General features: G+C 40.3%; 1 protein-coding gene and 1 long non-coding RNA gene across 7 annotated transcripts in view; one reads left to right on the top strand and one right to left on the bottom strand.

The window, feature by feature from the left end:
• The window catches only part of AUTS2 (activator of transcription and developmental regulator AUTS2), a 2,002,816-nt gene that overhangs the window by 854,747 nt on the left and 1,132,236 nt on the right, over window positions 1-15,833 (bottom strand). The window lies entirely within an intron of this gene.
• LOC141088797 (uncharacterized) overlaps window positions 1-15,833 on the top strand; it is a 38,376-nt gene that overhangs the window by 9,568 nt on the left and 12,975 nt on the right. Inside the window, exon 2 of the long non-coding RNA XR_012232064.1 lies at window positions 14,578-14,634. This is a non-coding gene — a long non-coding RNA (uncharacterized lncRNA). The remainder of the gene's footprint in view (window positions 1-14,577; window positions 14,635-15,833) is intronic.

Raw genomic sequence — 15,833 nt, 5'->3', positions numbered from 1 at the left:
TATTCTCATTAGTTTTGCCTTTTAAGGAGCTGGAATCTACGCTTTTTTCTTCTTAGATATGCTACGCTTGGCCAAAACAGAATTCCCTGCTTCGAGATGCCTTGAGCCGCAGCATTGTGCTGGTTTCGAAAACCTAATTTTAGTATTTTCCCTATGTTCTTATAACAATGTAATCATCAACCGGGTGCATCGCAAGAAAAATTATAGTTGTTTTCACATGTCTGACATTCACTGTCTGAGTATGGACCATAATGTCCACACTGGCTGTGGATCTCCTGACCCAAACTCAATAGTCAAACAGGAATATATGAGAATGATGAGCTTGGGTTAGGAGAACAGCAGTTGGTTTGGACACCACAGTTGTACTCGGACTGTAAATGTTGGACTTGTAAAATCAGCCTTATATGCTAATATCATAAATATTGTGCATTAATCATTTAGTTGATTTGACACCATTCTCATATTGTTGGTGACATTCAGAAAAAATTGACAAAAAAGGTCAAAGTTACACAAAAATTGAGGAAAAGCATCCTTTTATTGGTGTGCTTGAAATGGTAATTTTTCCCCTAAAAATATAATTCAGAACACACATATACAAATTAATAAAACATAAATGTTTCTTAATTGCATTTGAAATTGAAAATATTATAAAGTTAATAAAAATAAAAATCAGTCTGTAAAACTTCAATCCCCTATGCACTGCGCAATCTGAATTATGCTGTACTCAGTGGGGTATCTTCTGTCTCAACTATGGTTACCCACTAGGGGATTAGCATGGATCATCTCTCTCCTGTGAGTCGCACAGCTAACAAATGAAGCCACAGTGAAGAGTGGGCAGACAGGAAACCACTAAAGCCAGAGCAGTGATTATGTACATGCTGTGTGAAATGTATTGAGCAGTGAGCCAAAATGTTTGTGTGTGTCAGAGCAATCTTTTTACTGACCAGGACAGCTGTACTCACAGGGGGATCTCCAATCAGCCAGCAAGGAACTGCTTCTGTCCTTCAACAGGCAATTAACGTGAGTCCATTACAGCTCCCTTGGGGCTCTAGGAGGGGACTGAGGGGAACTGCAAATGACATCTATGGAAAGGTCACAAACCTCATGAGGATAGAAAGGTAGCTGTGCTTGGTGAAATGGAGTGGAAAGTAGTTGCTATTTGTCATCCGCTAGCAATTCAAAGGGGGAGCAAATGGGTTCAGTTCCTTTTCCAGACTGCTCATGAATTTCAATTTTTTTCCACTGTCTGATGATGAGGTTACACAATGACTCCTAACACCAAAGCCAAGATCTTTTTCTTTTTGTTTTCAAAAACCCACCATTGCTATACGGTGATCCAATAATATATGGAGCGTTCACACATTTGTCTCCTTTTGGAACCAGCGTTTCTACATTACTCCAACTCTTGTGCACTAATGAAGTGGTTATCTTATACTGTAGGTATACTGGTGCTACATCGACGCAGAGGAATAGAAATGAAGCCTCTATCGGTTGTGTCATTTAGTCTAAAAAGAAAATCCACAAAGCCAAAGATATATAACTGTTAACAGCTCAGTTATGTAATATCTTTACTATAGAGAGGAAATGGCTTCTAAAAAAAATTCCAATGAAAACCAGAATCAAAACCAAATCAGATTATTATCAAATGTTCCTGAAAATCAGTTGACAGGCGACTGCTGCCAGCCAGTATGTAATGTCATCTACTGGCATGACCAAACGTGATCTGGAGCCAATCAGCTATAATAATATTGCCAAAGTAGAATCTAATCATAATGATTAGTGCCTTGGCAGAAGAGAAAAGTCTGTGTAATGTCACATGAGACTGGATACACTGCCTCCAGCAGGGCGAATTTAAACAAAGTTAAGGGAAACACCGGGGAAAGCGTTACAATGGAGGGCCCTGCAATAGGGAATGGGGACGTGGAGACCTCCTGCACTCCCCTGAGTCAGTGTCCCTACACTCCTGACAATCCCTAGGCAGGTTCTGCACCTGGTGACGAGCTGGATACCTCAAATCCCTAGCTCGCCCTGCACCTATCTCTTTCTAGTGAACTGGACGGTGCAGAAACTAATCCCACCACTGCACTAATACACACACAAGGAAAGTCACAAACAGGGAAAAACACCACTTAACTTTGCTCTTTTGCTATTGCTTCCAGCAACAGAATACAACAACAAAGTTCAGCTTCACCCCTGAAGCTCGACACCTGAATTCAGCTTCCGCCTGAAGCTATTACACCAGAGCTCCCTGAGCTGCCAGGAACTCCTCTCTGTAGTTCCTTCCTTCACCAGACTTGGTTGGAAAAGAGCAATATCACCATCAGTGAGTGAGACCACCTGCTACTCCTTTAAAGGTAGCAGCCAGGGAATCACACCTGCTTTATTATCACATGCGCACCCATGTTAAATATAGGGGAAAAAACGCATGCGCACATATGCGTTTTTTTCCAGCGCTAAAAAACGCAAATGTGAAACCAGCCTTACTTGTGCAAAATCTGACACAATCCAACCTGGATTATGACAGTCTGACTGTGTAAAAAATATAAAATCACTCATTTAAAACTGGTATTCATATTCAGAGGCCGATTAAGGATAGCCAGGGCCCCGGCAGTTTAGGGTGCATGGGCCCCCCAGCACACAATGTATCACATGACATATCACATGATATTTTAAGAGATCATGTGACAGGTCACGTGACGAACACACAAGTGCTCTGGTGCACATCTGTAGATGACAATTTTTTTCCATTACGTACAGCGCTAAACATAGCAATAGCAATAGAAGATACCATGCAATAAGGGATGGGGCTATACATAACAAGAGGGGATGTTGTGTAATAAGGGATGGGTCAATACATAACAAGAGAGGATGCTATGTAATAAGGGACGGAATTATACATAATGGAATGCTAGAGAAGAAGGGAATTTTTCTACTTACGTACAGCACTGAACATAATAAGGGAAGACCCTATATACTAAGGGATGGTGCTGCACATAATAAGGTAGCTTCCTTTGCAAACAAAAGTATTACTCCAATCATCTCTCTGCAAATAAAGCTGCATTTACACTGAAAAATAATTCTTGAAGAAGCATTCTTGTGATCAGTGTCAGACTAGAGCACCTTCATCCAACCAGAGAAAATCATTCTTGGGGCCCACTATGTAGCTCCATAGAAATAAATACAACACCACCAATTGTGTGGTAAAACGTGCTAATATCAGGGTATAATATAAGGTAGTAAATGTCTTAATTATGCTGCAGAGTTGGGGTAGCCTAGCTCATAGAATATAATGTAGCCCCTTTATAGAATATAACGTAGCCAACTCATAAAATATAAAGTCTCCCCTCATGGGGTACAATGCTGCCCCCTTATAGTATATAAAGAAGCCACCTCAAATAGTATAATGTGGCCTCCTCACAGAATATAATGCCGCCCCCTCATAGAATATAATGTAGCCCCTCTCATAGAATATAAAGCAGCCACATAGAATATAATGTAGTCCCACATAGAATATAATGCAGCCTGCCTCATAGAGCATAATGCAGCCTCCATAGAGTATAATGTAGCCCCATTAGAGTATAATGCAACCCCCTCATAAGGTATAGTGCTGCCCCCCATAGAATACAATGTAGCCCCCTCATAGGGTATAATGCAGCCCCTCCATTGTATATAATGCAGCTCTCCTCATATAGTATAATGCAGCCCCTTCAGAGTATAATGGAGCCCCCTCATAGGGTATAATGCAGCCCCCCTCATAGGGTATAATGCAGTTCCCCCATAGGGTATAATGCTGCCCCCTCAGAGGGTATAATACAGCTCACCCATAGGGAATAATACCGCCTTCTCTTAGGATATAATGATGCCCCCCTCATAGGGCATAATGCTGCCCCCCCTCATAGGGTATGATGTAGCTCCCCCATAGGGTATAATGCTGCCCCCTCATAGGGTATAATGCAGCTCTCCCCCGCAACGGGAATAATGTAGCTCCCCATAGGGAATAATGCTGCCCCTTATAGAGACTAATTCTGTCCCCCATAGAGAATAATGCTGCCCCCTTCATAGGGTATAATGCAACCTGGACTCACTGACATATATAAAAAAATCCAACATACTCACCTCTCCTCCTCGCTCCCATCCTGATTCCGGCGGTGGCTCCGCTCTGCGCTGCAATCTGCCCGGCACACAGCAGGTACGTGATGAAATGACGTCATCGCACACCCGCTGTGTTTCAGATGCAGAGGGAAATGATGGGAAAGGGAGCGTCATCTGAGGCTCTCTCCTCCATTATTGCTTTCAACTGTATCGGCATCTAATGCTGATAAAGTTGAATGCGGCGTGGACTGGGGGCAGCACTAACGCTGAGTCCCCCTGACTTACGACCCTATAGCGGGGGAGCGGGGGCCCTGGTCTGCAGGCCTTGTTAGCAGGCAGTATTAGCCGCAGCCTGTGGCAGATACTGACCCCTATTAAAGTGAAATGAACATTCACTCCTCTCCACACCCATGGGGGCATGGGGAAGTGTGAAAATTCATTTCTCTTTGGTAACGGGAACTGCTGTTCCGTTGGCACCGGGGGCTCCCATAGCAGCTGCATGGTGTGCCGCTATTAGCGCTATCTCAGCCCTGAGATCTCATCTCCCTAGATCTTGGTGCTGAAATCTAAATCTGCGCATGCCCTGGCATCCATTTTCCCAGATCCCACCGCACAGTAAACCATGTAAGTGCGGGGGCTCTGGGCTTTCACAAAATGTCGGCAGAGCCCCTGCACCACCAAACACCCACAGCGGTGCACATCGGAACACTCCCTCATCTCAGCCTGCAGCAACACTCAGCTCTTGCCTCCTCCAGCAGTGACGCTGGGACCCTGCTCCACTGCGGCCTTAAGGTATATCCACATTATAAGATGCACCCCCATTTTCCCCCAAAATTCTGGAGGAAAAAAGTGCGTCTTATAATCCAAAAAATACGGTACTCACATTTGTTTTCTGATAAAAAATACCCCACACATTAAAAATTCAAGTGAATACACCACTACTTTGACCCCTACAAGCTATAATTAGTCACTTTTACTGTGTCTAATAAAAGTATAAATTAATTAGCCCCTGTGCTCTTTCCCCAATTCATTACCAGTCACTTTCCTGCATGCTCAACCCCCCACTGTGCTCCTCCTGTTCCCCCAATTATAATTACATATCCTCTCCCCAATTCATTCTAATTGTAAACCCCAAAATTATAATTTCCATACATACCCCCAACTCTTTATAGTCACATACCTACCAGTTAATTTAGTTACAGACCCCCAATTCATTATAGTTACATACCCCAATTCAGCATGCAATGTTCTCTTTTACACCACCAACCCTAATTCTTTATAATGTAATATCTTCTCACCCATCCCCCTCACCAATTCATAATATAATGTGCTCTCACCCTTCCCCATTCATTACAACATATTATTCTCTCACCCATCCCCAACCACAATTCATTATAGAACACTGTGCTCTCATCCATCCTCCCATCCCAATTCATTATGACATAATGTCCTCTCACCCATCCCTCATCCAATATATTATAACATACTGATCTGTCAAATTCATTATAACATTCTGTGTTCTCACCCATTCTTCCACCCCAATTCATTAATTTTAGAGAAAAAAAAGAATAACTCACCTTTCATGGAAAACCCCTGCAGCTCTGCTTCCTTCCTCCTCTTGCCGACACGTACATGGTAAATGACGATGACATCATTGCCCCTGTTGAGTCATAGAGAAGGTGAGAGCAGAAGCTACACTCCATCTCTCTGTTGCCAGCAGCAGAGCAATAGAAGCCCTCCCTGCTTGCAAAAAACGCCACAAAAAGTATTACAATGATGGCAATCTGGCCTGGGCCTCCTCTGGAGCCTTGGGCCCTTGGCAGTATCCCAGATTGCCATCATTATAATCCATCTATGTTCCCATCTCCAAGATCCTATGACAATATGTAGTAGGTGTAATAATAATAATAGCTATTGTAGCTCTGGCAGTATGTTTAGGGCCATTGTCCTGTGGAAGGTGAACCTAAGCCCTAGTCTCAAGCAGCCTCTAACAGGTTTTGCTTCAAAATTTTCTATATTTTGCTTCGTCCATCTTCCTATCAACTCTGACCAGCTTCCCTGTCTATGCTGAAGGAAAGCATCCCCACAGCATGGTGCTGCCACCACCAAGTTTGATGGTGGGGATGATATCTTCAAATTGATGTGCTTTGTTAGCTTTCCATCACATATAGCGTATTGCATTTAGTCCCAAAAGTTCTACTTTAGTTTCATCTGATGAAAGCGCCTTTTTCCACATGCTAGCTCTGTATCTCCTACATGGCTTTTTGCAAACTGCAAATAGGACTTCTGATTTCTTACTGTTAAAAATTAAATTCTTCTTGCCACTTTTCCATAAAGGATTTGTGGAGTACATGACTATCCTGTGGACAGATTCTGACATCTGAGCTACAGATTTCTTCAACTCTGCCAGAGTGACCAAGGGCTGCTTCTCTAATGAGTGATCTACTTGCTTGGGATGTCAGTTTAGGTGGACGGCCATGTTTTGATAGGTTTGCAATTGTGCTATACTCTTTGCATTTGTGGATGATGGCTTAAACAGTGCTCCGTGAGATGTTCAGAGCTTGGGCTATTTTTTTTATAACCTAACCCTGCTTTATTCTTCTTCATAACTTTATCCCTGACCTGTCTGGTGTGTTCCCTGGTTTATCTCTGCAGCTCCACCAAAGTGACCAGGGACCTCTTTGCTGTTTCTCTCATTAGTGGTTTTTGTTTGGGATATCAGTTTATATGGAGCGCCATGTCCTGATAGGTTTGCAGTTTTGCCATACGCCTTCCATTTTTGGATGATAGATTGAACAGTGCTCATTGCGATGTTCTGAGCTTTTGCAATTTTTTTTTAGAATACCTAACCCTTGTTTAGTCTTCTCCACAATTTTATCTCTGACCTGTCTGGTGTGTTCCTTGGTTTACAATGATGCTGTTTGATCCCTACACAGAGCGGCTGTAGTTATACTGAAACTAAATTACACACAGGTGGACTCAACTTACTAATTACAGTATGTGACTTTTGAAGGAAATTGGTCACTCAGGATTTTATTTAGGGGTATCAGACTACAAGGGGCTGAAGAAAATCACAATAAAATACATTTAAATTTGTGAGTGTAATGAAACGTTCCTAGGATATGAAAACTTTTTCAAGGCACTGTGTTACGTGTTATGTACATAAGGGTGATAAAAAATATAATTTCTATTGACCCCAGTTTAAAATATCATGTAAAATGTTAATAATTAAGTTTTGTTCAGTCCTATGTATGGGAAAGTAAGAAAAATATATCGTACTGTAATAGCTCTACGAAGTAAAGTACTTATACAGTCGTTTACTCTAAGATTGCAGTTTGAGTGGTTGTAAAAAAAAAATAATTTCTGCAAACATTAAAAATGGAACAAAGTTTTTTTCTATGTTTACACATTAATGGTAAAATAGTTTTTTTTTAATTAAAAAGTCTTGTTTTACTGACTTTATGTAGGCCTCACACAAAAATCTAATTAAATGCATCGCATTGCAAATTAAGAATTGGTTTTCGTACACTGGATAATGCGGTTGAGGTGGAATTTGATCTCTGCAAATTGGAGGGGAAAAAAAAGGTAGGGATCAACACCTACTAGGTAATTCACAAATATCCAGCAGATTTTCAATATACCTCTGTGTAGCACAATTCTCTTAGGGGCTCGGTTTACGAGGTTGCCTTTCTCTCCAGGGAAACATTTCTTGAATCCTAGCCCCTAATAGCATACGTTAATTTTGTCTGGAGATAAGAGGAGTCTGGCGGTTTCTGCCTAGTAATTTAATAGAAACTTGAATCTAATTTAATAGATCCTTTATGTCTCTGTCAGAGACTGTTAAAATGTATTGATGCAATATCTCATAGAAGTTAGCAAATACATTAATCTTCGGGGATCTGGCGATAACAGTTTATTATCAGCATGAGCAGCAGATAGGGGGCCGCGTGGAAACCGACTGATACTATGCAATCACAAATAACATTTACTGGTTCTGTTCAGGAAATCAAACCATAAATTTGTAAACATTTGAGCATCGTGAAGCAAATATTCCATATATTTTATGGAAACTGTACTGAATGTAAACTATAAGCATTAGAAACATCAGACCATTTCAAAAAGATGAGGAGGCAGAGGGTGTAATATCCATTTTCTATACATAAAATGTAAACATTTCCTTCTATATGCAAAAAATAGCTCATTTTCAAAAATAAAAGTACAAGGAAATTTCGAATGCATTGAGGCCGTGAGACAGTGAGAGAAGTAGGACAATCATTTCTCTGGGAAACAAAAAATGCTCATTATAAATTAGTCCACCACTGATTATGGACAAATAATGACTCCATTTTTTCTGAGGCAGGGTTCATATGAGTTTATGCAAAATTGTCTATTTTTGATCCAAAAAAAACCTTGACTTATCATCTGTCTTGTCCTTTGTATAACACTCCTATGACATTCAAATATGTCCGTTTGTGATATCCATATGCCATCTACTGTATTTTTATACATTACATCAATAACTAAAAAAATGTAAAAGGCCAAATACAGTTTTACATGCTAACAATAATAATACACCCATAGAAAAAAAAGGATTGCATCCTTATGACATCCATGTTAAGACAGATAACATGAAGGAGCAGTCTGATGGATTAGTATATGATGGATTAGTATATGATTCTGGTCCGCCGATTAAAAAAAATGAATCTGAAATACCCATTGGTCCATGTGTGGTCCATTCGGAACACATACAGTATACAGACTGAATATATGCCTGAGGCTCAACCTACAGCATGATGATCCAATATTAATCAGTGTGCCTGTGTTCAATGTGATCTATAAGGAATAACAACATGCGCCAGTGTGGTCTGATTTATGGACCACAAAAGTGCAGGTGAATAACAGGTAGCACTTGTGTTTGTGTGTTATGCAGGCCAGCACAAAAACAATCATGCCCCGCAGTTTGTGAATGTGCATCACCTGCATGGTTGGACTGGAGCACTGGGACACCGGATAATTCATCGGTGGGACCTGGGTCCTCGGCCGGCATCCAAGCAGGATGTTGTGGGGGTAACACTGGTTTAACTGAATGTGGGTCGCCGGCATATGATGTCACTGACATGCGACGTGCGCACAGACATCATTCGCTGGCCTCTGTGTATAACATCTCTGGTTATCCCTGTATTACCTGTACACTATATTCGTTATATACAGAGCTCCTGTGTATAATGTCACTGGTGATCACTGCATTACCTGTACACTTACACTATACCCTGTATACTCTATACTGAGCCCCTGTGTATAAGGTCACTAGTGAATCCTGTATTACCTGTACACTATATACAGAACTTCTATGTCTAATGTCACTGGTGATCCCTGTATTACCGATACACTGTATACTATAAAAAGAAATCCTCTGTAAAATGTCAATGGTGATCACTGTATTACCTATACACTATACACCATAAATAGAGCTCCTGTGTATAATGTCACTGATGATTACTGTATTACCTGCACAATAACACTATAGACAGAATTCCTGTGGATAATATCACCAATTATCACTGTATTACCTGTACTCTGACAGTATATACAGAGCACCTGTGTATAATGTCAATGGTGATCATTGTATTACCTGTACACTTACACTATATACAGAGCTACTGTGTATAATGTCACCGATGATTACTGTATTACCTGTACACTATACATTATATACTGAGCTCCTGTGTATAATGTCACTGGTGATCACTGTATTACCTGTACACTGACAGTATATACAGAGGTCCTGTGTATAGTGTCACTGGTGATCACTGTATTACCTGTACACTGACAGTATATACAGAGGTCCTGTGTATAATGTCAATGGTGATCACTGTATTACCTGTACACTTACACTATATACAGAGCTCCTGTGTATAATGTCACCAGTAATCACTGTATTACCTGTACACTGACACTATATACAGAGCTCCTGTGTATAATGTCACTGGTGATCACTGTATTACCTGTACACTATACACTATATACAGACCCCCTGTGTATAATGTCACTGGTGAACACTGTATTACCTGTATATTATATACAGAGCTCCTGTGTATAATGTCACTAGTGATCACTGTATTACCTGTACACTTACACAATATACAGAACTCCTGTGTATAATGTCACTGGTGATTACTGTGCTTCCTGTACACTGACACTATACACTGTATACTCTATACACAACGCTTGCATAAAGTGTAACTGATGGCAAAAAAATGTTACTTGTATTGTGGTTTTTATTAATGATCAGTGTTGTAATATTTAGTCAATATGTCGTAATATGTGGTCCAGTCATGGTGAGGCGATATATCTCCCTTGTACAGTATGTTCTATTATTCAGTCACTATGTGATGATAATATGTATTCCAGTCATGGTGTGGTGGTATTTCTCCCTTTTATGTGGTATTATTCAATCATTGTGTGGTCTGGTCACGGTGGGGCGATATTTCTGCCTTATATGCAGAACTATTTGGTCGCTATATGCTGGAAATATGTAGTCCAGTCATGGTGTGGTGGTATTTCTTCCTTGTATGTGGTATTATTGGTCTTGATATAGTGGATTGTGTTGTGTATGGCGGTCATTTGTTATAATAATAATCTTTATCTTTTAATAATCTTTATTTTTATATAGCGCTAACATATTCCACAGCACTTTACAGGTTGCACACATTATCATCACTGTCCCCAATGGGGCTCACAATCTAAATTCCCTATCAGTATGTCTTTGGAATGTGGGAGGACACCGGATAACCTGGAGGAAACCCACACAAACACGGGGAGAACATACAAACTCCTTGCAAATGTTGTCCTTGGTGGGATTTGAACTCAGGACTCCAGCACTGCTATCCACTGAGCCACCATGTAGCCCAATTTCTCTAATATTAATTAGTAAAGGATTCTTTATTTCCATTAGAGGTTAAATACTTGGAAAACAGCGTCAGAGATGCACTTACAGGGGTTCTAAGGTGAATACAAGTAATCACCTCTCCACAGGATTAGTGATAACTTATTGATTGGTGGGGGACTGACTGCTGGGACCTGCATCGATCTGCAGATAGTTGAACTTTTATCCCCATTAGACTTTAGCGTCATGTGTCACCTGACCAATGATCCTTTCATTCACACAGTGGCTGTGAGCACTGCACTTGTTTTTTCCTGGAAGCCCCAAAGAAAATTAATGGCGCTGTGGTCAGACTACGCACCTGCCAGTCCATTTTAAAATGGGAATAAAAGTATCCTGTCAGGGACAAAAGTTCCCCATTCTTCCGATGTGTAAGGTTTCCAATAGTCGGACCCAAACAATCAATAAGTTATCACGTATCCTGTGGAGCCCATGGATCGGTGTGAAGCCCTTTAATGCAAACTAGAAGAATTCACTGAATAAATGCAGGCAGTGTATATTGTTTAAATATTAATTTGCCGATTATACAATATTAAAAGACTATACTTTTAATAATATGCATTAAAACGCATACACATATATCTATATACAGTATATAAAAACGAGTGTATGTATGTATGTGTGTGTATCAAGCCCCGCCCCTCATTATGCTGTCATAATGGTTGCCATGGCGACGCTGATGTCATAATAGGTTGCAATGGCGAAAATGATGTCACAATGATTGCCATGGCGACGATGATGTCATAATAGGCTGCTATGATGACGGTAATGTCATAATGGTTGCCATGGTGATGATGATGTCTTAATAGGTTGCAATGGTGATGGTTATGACATAACGGTTGCCATGGTGAGGAGGATGTCATAATGGCTATATGGACATGGGACTATGGGATGGAGGATGTGTGATGGCTATATGGGCACTGGACTATGGGATGGAGGATATGCATGATGGGTATATAGGCACGGGACTATGGGATGGTGGATATGTATGATGGGTATATGGACATGGGACTATGGGATGGAGGATATGTATGATGGGTATATGGGCATGGGACTATGGGATGAAGGATGTGTGATGGGTATATGTGCACTCGACTATGGGATGGCGAATATGTATGATGGGTATATGGGCATGGGCCTATGGGATGGTGGATAATTATAATTTGTTAGAACTAACCACAGTTAATTACTATGCCCGGGCAACGCTGGGCTCTTCAGCTAGTATGTATATAAAACATATATTGCATAAGCAACCCAAAAAAGGGAAAAAGAAAACGTTATAAAGAACTACTGGATTATCAGGTAGTAGATAGCAGGGGGGGAATCATCCTATTACATCCACTGTCTTTTTCTACCTGTCTGCGAAGGTTAACACCCTCTTGAACGCAAATGGCACCCCTGTTCATCGGCTTGCCCTAGCAGTCCCTGTAAGTCCCTAAGTAAATGAATAATGAAAGGAACTATGGCTTGAGGGTCTATGTATGATCAGAACTGATAAATCCATAATGCACAACCCCCTAGTCCTAGTCTATCAGCCATATCCTCCTTTTTCACCTCTCGCTTCCTAAAACTCAATGTAGACAAAACTGAACTCATTATCTTTCCTTCATCTCACGTATCTTCCCTACCACATCTATCTATTATGGTAAACGGCGTCACGCTCTCTCCAGCACGTGAAATCCGCTGCCTCGGAGTAAGTCTCGACTCTGCCCTGTCCTTCAAACCACACGTCAAATCTCTTGCCACCTTCTGTCGCCTCCAACTCAAAAAAATATTTCCAGAATCCGTCCCTTTCTCAGTCCTCAATCTACTAAGACTCTTGTACATGCCCTCATCATCTCCCGCCTTGACTACTGCAACACTCTCCTCTGTGGCCTCCCTTCTAACTCTCTTGCACCACTCCAATCTGTCCTCAATTCTGCTGCCCGACTAATCCATCTCTCTCCTCGATACTCCCCTGTCTCCCCCCTCTGCAAATCCCTCCATTGGCTCCCAATTCCCCAACGAATCCAGTTCAAACTACTAACACTGACCTACAAAGCCATCCACAACCTTTCCCCTCCCTATATCTCTGAACTAATCTCCCAATATCTTCCCTCACTTAATCTTCGATCCTCCCAAGACCTCCTACTCTCCTCCACACTTATTCGTTCCTCACACAACTGCCTCCAAGATTTCTCCTGAATATCCCCTATCCTCTGGAATGCCATGCCTCAGCACGTCCGATTATCAACCACCCTCGGATCCTTCAAATGGAACCTGAAAACCCATCTTTTCAGGAAAGCTTACAGCCTGCAATGACCATTCTGCTGCCTCATCACCACCAGAGCTGCTGCACCCCCGACCTTCTGTCTCTTCCCCACTATCCCACAGAATGCAAGTCCGCAAGGACAGGGTCCCCTCCCCTCTGTACCAGTCTGTCATTGTAAATTTGTTTACTGTTAACGATATCTATAACTTTGTATGTAACCCCCCTTCTCATGTACAGCACCATGGAATTAATTGCTCTATATAAATAAATAATAGTTATAATAATAATATTCAGTAGTCACACAGGCCACAGAAATAATGAGATTAATTCTTATGCACCAATATACATTACTGTGCTACATAAAGTGTCATAATATCAGAAAATACTCTTCCTGGATAAATAGGTTGGGCAATAACATTATCACAAATAGTAAGCAGCTACGTAGCTGACTGGACACCATAATGCAAAGATATAGCTAAAATCCGCCTGGACTCATAGTTAGATAAGAAAAAAGAGCTCAAAAAATGCTGTCAATTGCAAATCATGACACATACAAGCAAAATTTATAGTATAGTATGTATTACTGAAGGACAAAAAAGAAAAGTACAGAGTATGCATAAACTCGACGCGCTTTTCCTTACAAACAGGCTCATCAGCAGTACATAATTTGTAAGTTCTTTTAGAATAAACCGCATATAGATAATTCATGGTACTTAGCTCATGTCTATAAATGATGATCCCTTCAATAAAATGTCTCGTGCAGAGCAAGGATACGATGTCCAAGTAGGTAAAAAGTTGCTCAATAGCAACTCCTCAGATTATTCCCACCATATTGCATGCCTGGGGCACTTTATTGAGGGGAGGCCCAAACCGAGGAAGATTGACAGTCATCTTGTGTCTCTTCTGTTTTCTAAGATTTGTTCCAACAGTTGTTGCCTTCTCACCAAGCTGCATACTTAGTGTCCTGTAGCCCATCCTAGCATTGTGTAGGTCTACAATTTTGTCTCTGGTGTCCTTAGATAGATCTTTAGCTTTGGCCATGGTGGAGAGGATCGAGTGTGATTTATTGTGGTGGGAAAGGTGTCTTTTATACATGGTACAAGGTAAAACATGTGCAATTAATACAGGTAATGAGTGCAGAGTAGGAGGGCTTCTTATAGACAAACTAACAGGTCTGTGAGCTAGAATTCTTGCTCATTGGTAGGTGATCAAAAACTTATTTCATGCAAGAACATGCAATTTAATTACTTAAAAATCATAAAATGTGATTTTCTGTTTTTTTTATTTTTAGATTCTGTCTCTCACAGTTGAAGTGTACCATAAAAATTATAAGACCTCTCCATTCGTTGTAAGTGGGAAAACGTGCAATACCGGCAGTGCATCAAATACTAATTTTCCCCTCTGTATCTAGTTTTATTTAGTCATTCATTTGTAGGTTTAGAGTTGTTTTTCATTCTATTGATTAAACCAAATATTTATTTTATTTCACTTATCTTTTAAAGAACTGTTCAAAAACAAATGTCATGCATGTGAACAATTGGTGGCTTGTAAACACTAATTTAAAAGAATGCTAATAAGAAACAGTGCTAAATACATGAAGGATATGGTCACAATTGGGAAGGTTTTTTTTTTTCATTTTAAATGCATGCATTTTTTGCAAAAGGTTTCCATTGGCTTCTACAACCTTTACATTAGTGCAAAGCTGGCTTCCAAATAAAGTCAGAGCCGTTCGCAATTTAGAAATATGGATTTGTAAACCTTCTCTCTCTCTTCCTGAACCATATACAAAGCTTTTTTCCAATTAATTTTTTACTAAACGAGAGTTCAACTAGTAATTAGTCAGCTCAGAATAATTTTTAAAAAAAATAAGTGTTTGGCAGATAGTTGACTGATTCTACACCTGGCTATGTACCATGATGCATAAAGGCTGTGGAATCCAAATGGTCCAAAGTGTTAATGAAATTTTACAGCAAAAGTGTTTTTTAGCCATAAATACAGTACATAAATTGCTTTAAAACATACCTGGCTACAATTATGCCAGGCTCTGATTCATGCTGTCCGTATAGAGACTGATTCCCTTTAAGTCAACAAATTCTATTTTCCAAACCTGTCACTTGATTTTCTTCTTGAAATATTTACTATGATAATGGCTGATTCTAATGATAAGGAAGAAAACTATTTAATGATTCAATGGAAAAACGAAAGGGCAGACACAACAGATGCTAAACATGTATCTCAATGTCAAGTTGGAAATGAGTAAAAATATGCATGTTATAAAGTCTCACTGAGCTTTATACAGCTGTGGATTATAACTAGTATGAGCCTAAGGTATTACTTTTCTCATGCTTGATCACACATAGGAAAAATCTGAATCCTTTAATGCCTGGACTTGGCTATTTGTGAATTTACATTTTTATTACAACACACAGCAAGACCCTATCACAAGCCTCATACTCCAAGTATTTTGGGATAAATAACCAAGAAATTACAATTCCTCTCTGAAACAGAAGTGATAATAGTAAAAAAAATCTCTCTCTCTCTCTATAT

Source organism: Dendrobates tinctorius, unplaced genomic scaffold (genome assembly GCF_039654945.1).
Source record: "Dendrobates tinctorius isolate UK_male_01 unplaced genomic scaffold, ASM3965494v1 ptg000007l, whole genome shotgun sequence".
In the NCBI taxonomy this organism is placed as follows: domain Eukaryota; kingdom Metazoa; phylum Chordata; class Amphibia; order Anura; family Dendrobatidae; genus Dendrobates; species Dendrobates tinctorius.
This window is presented reverse-complemented; position numbering and strand designations above follow the sequence as displayed.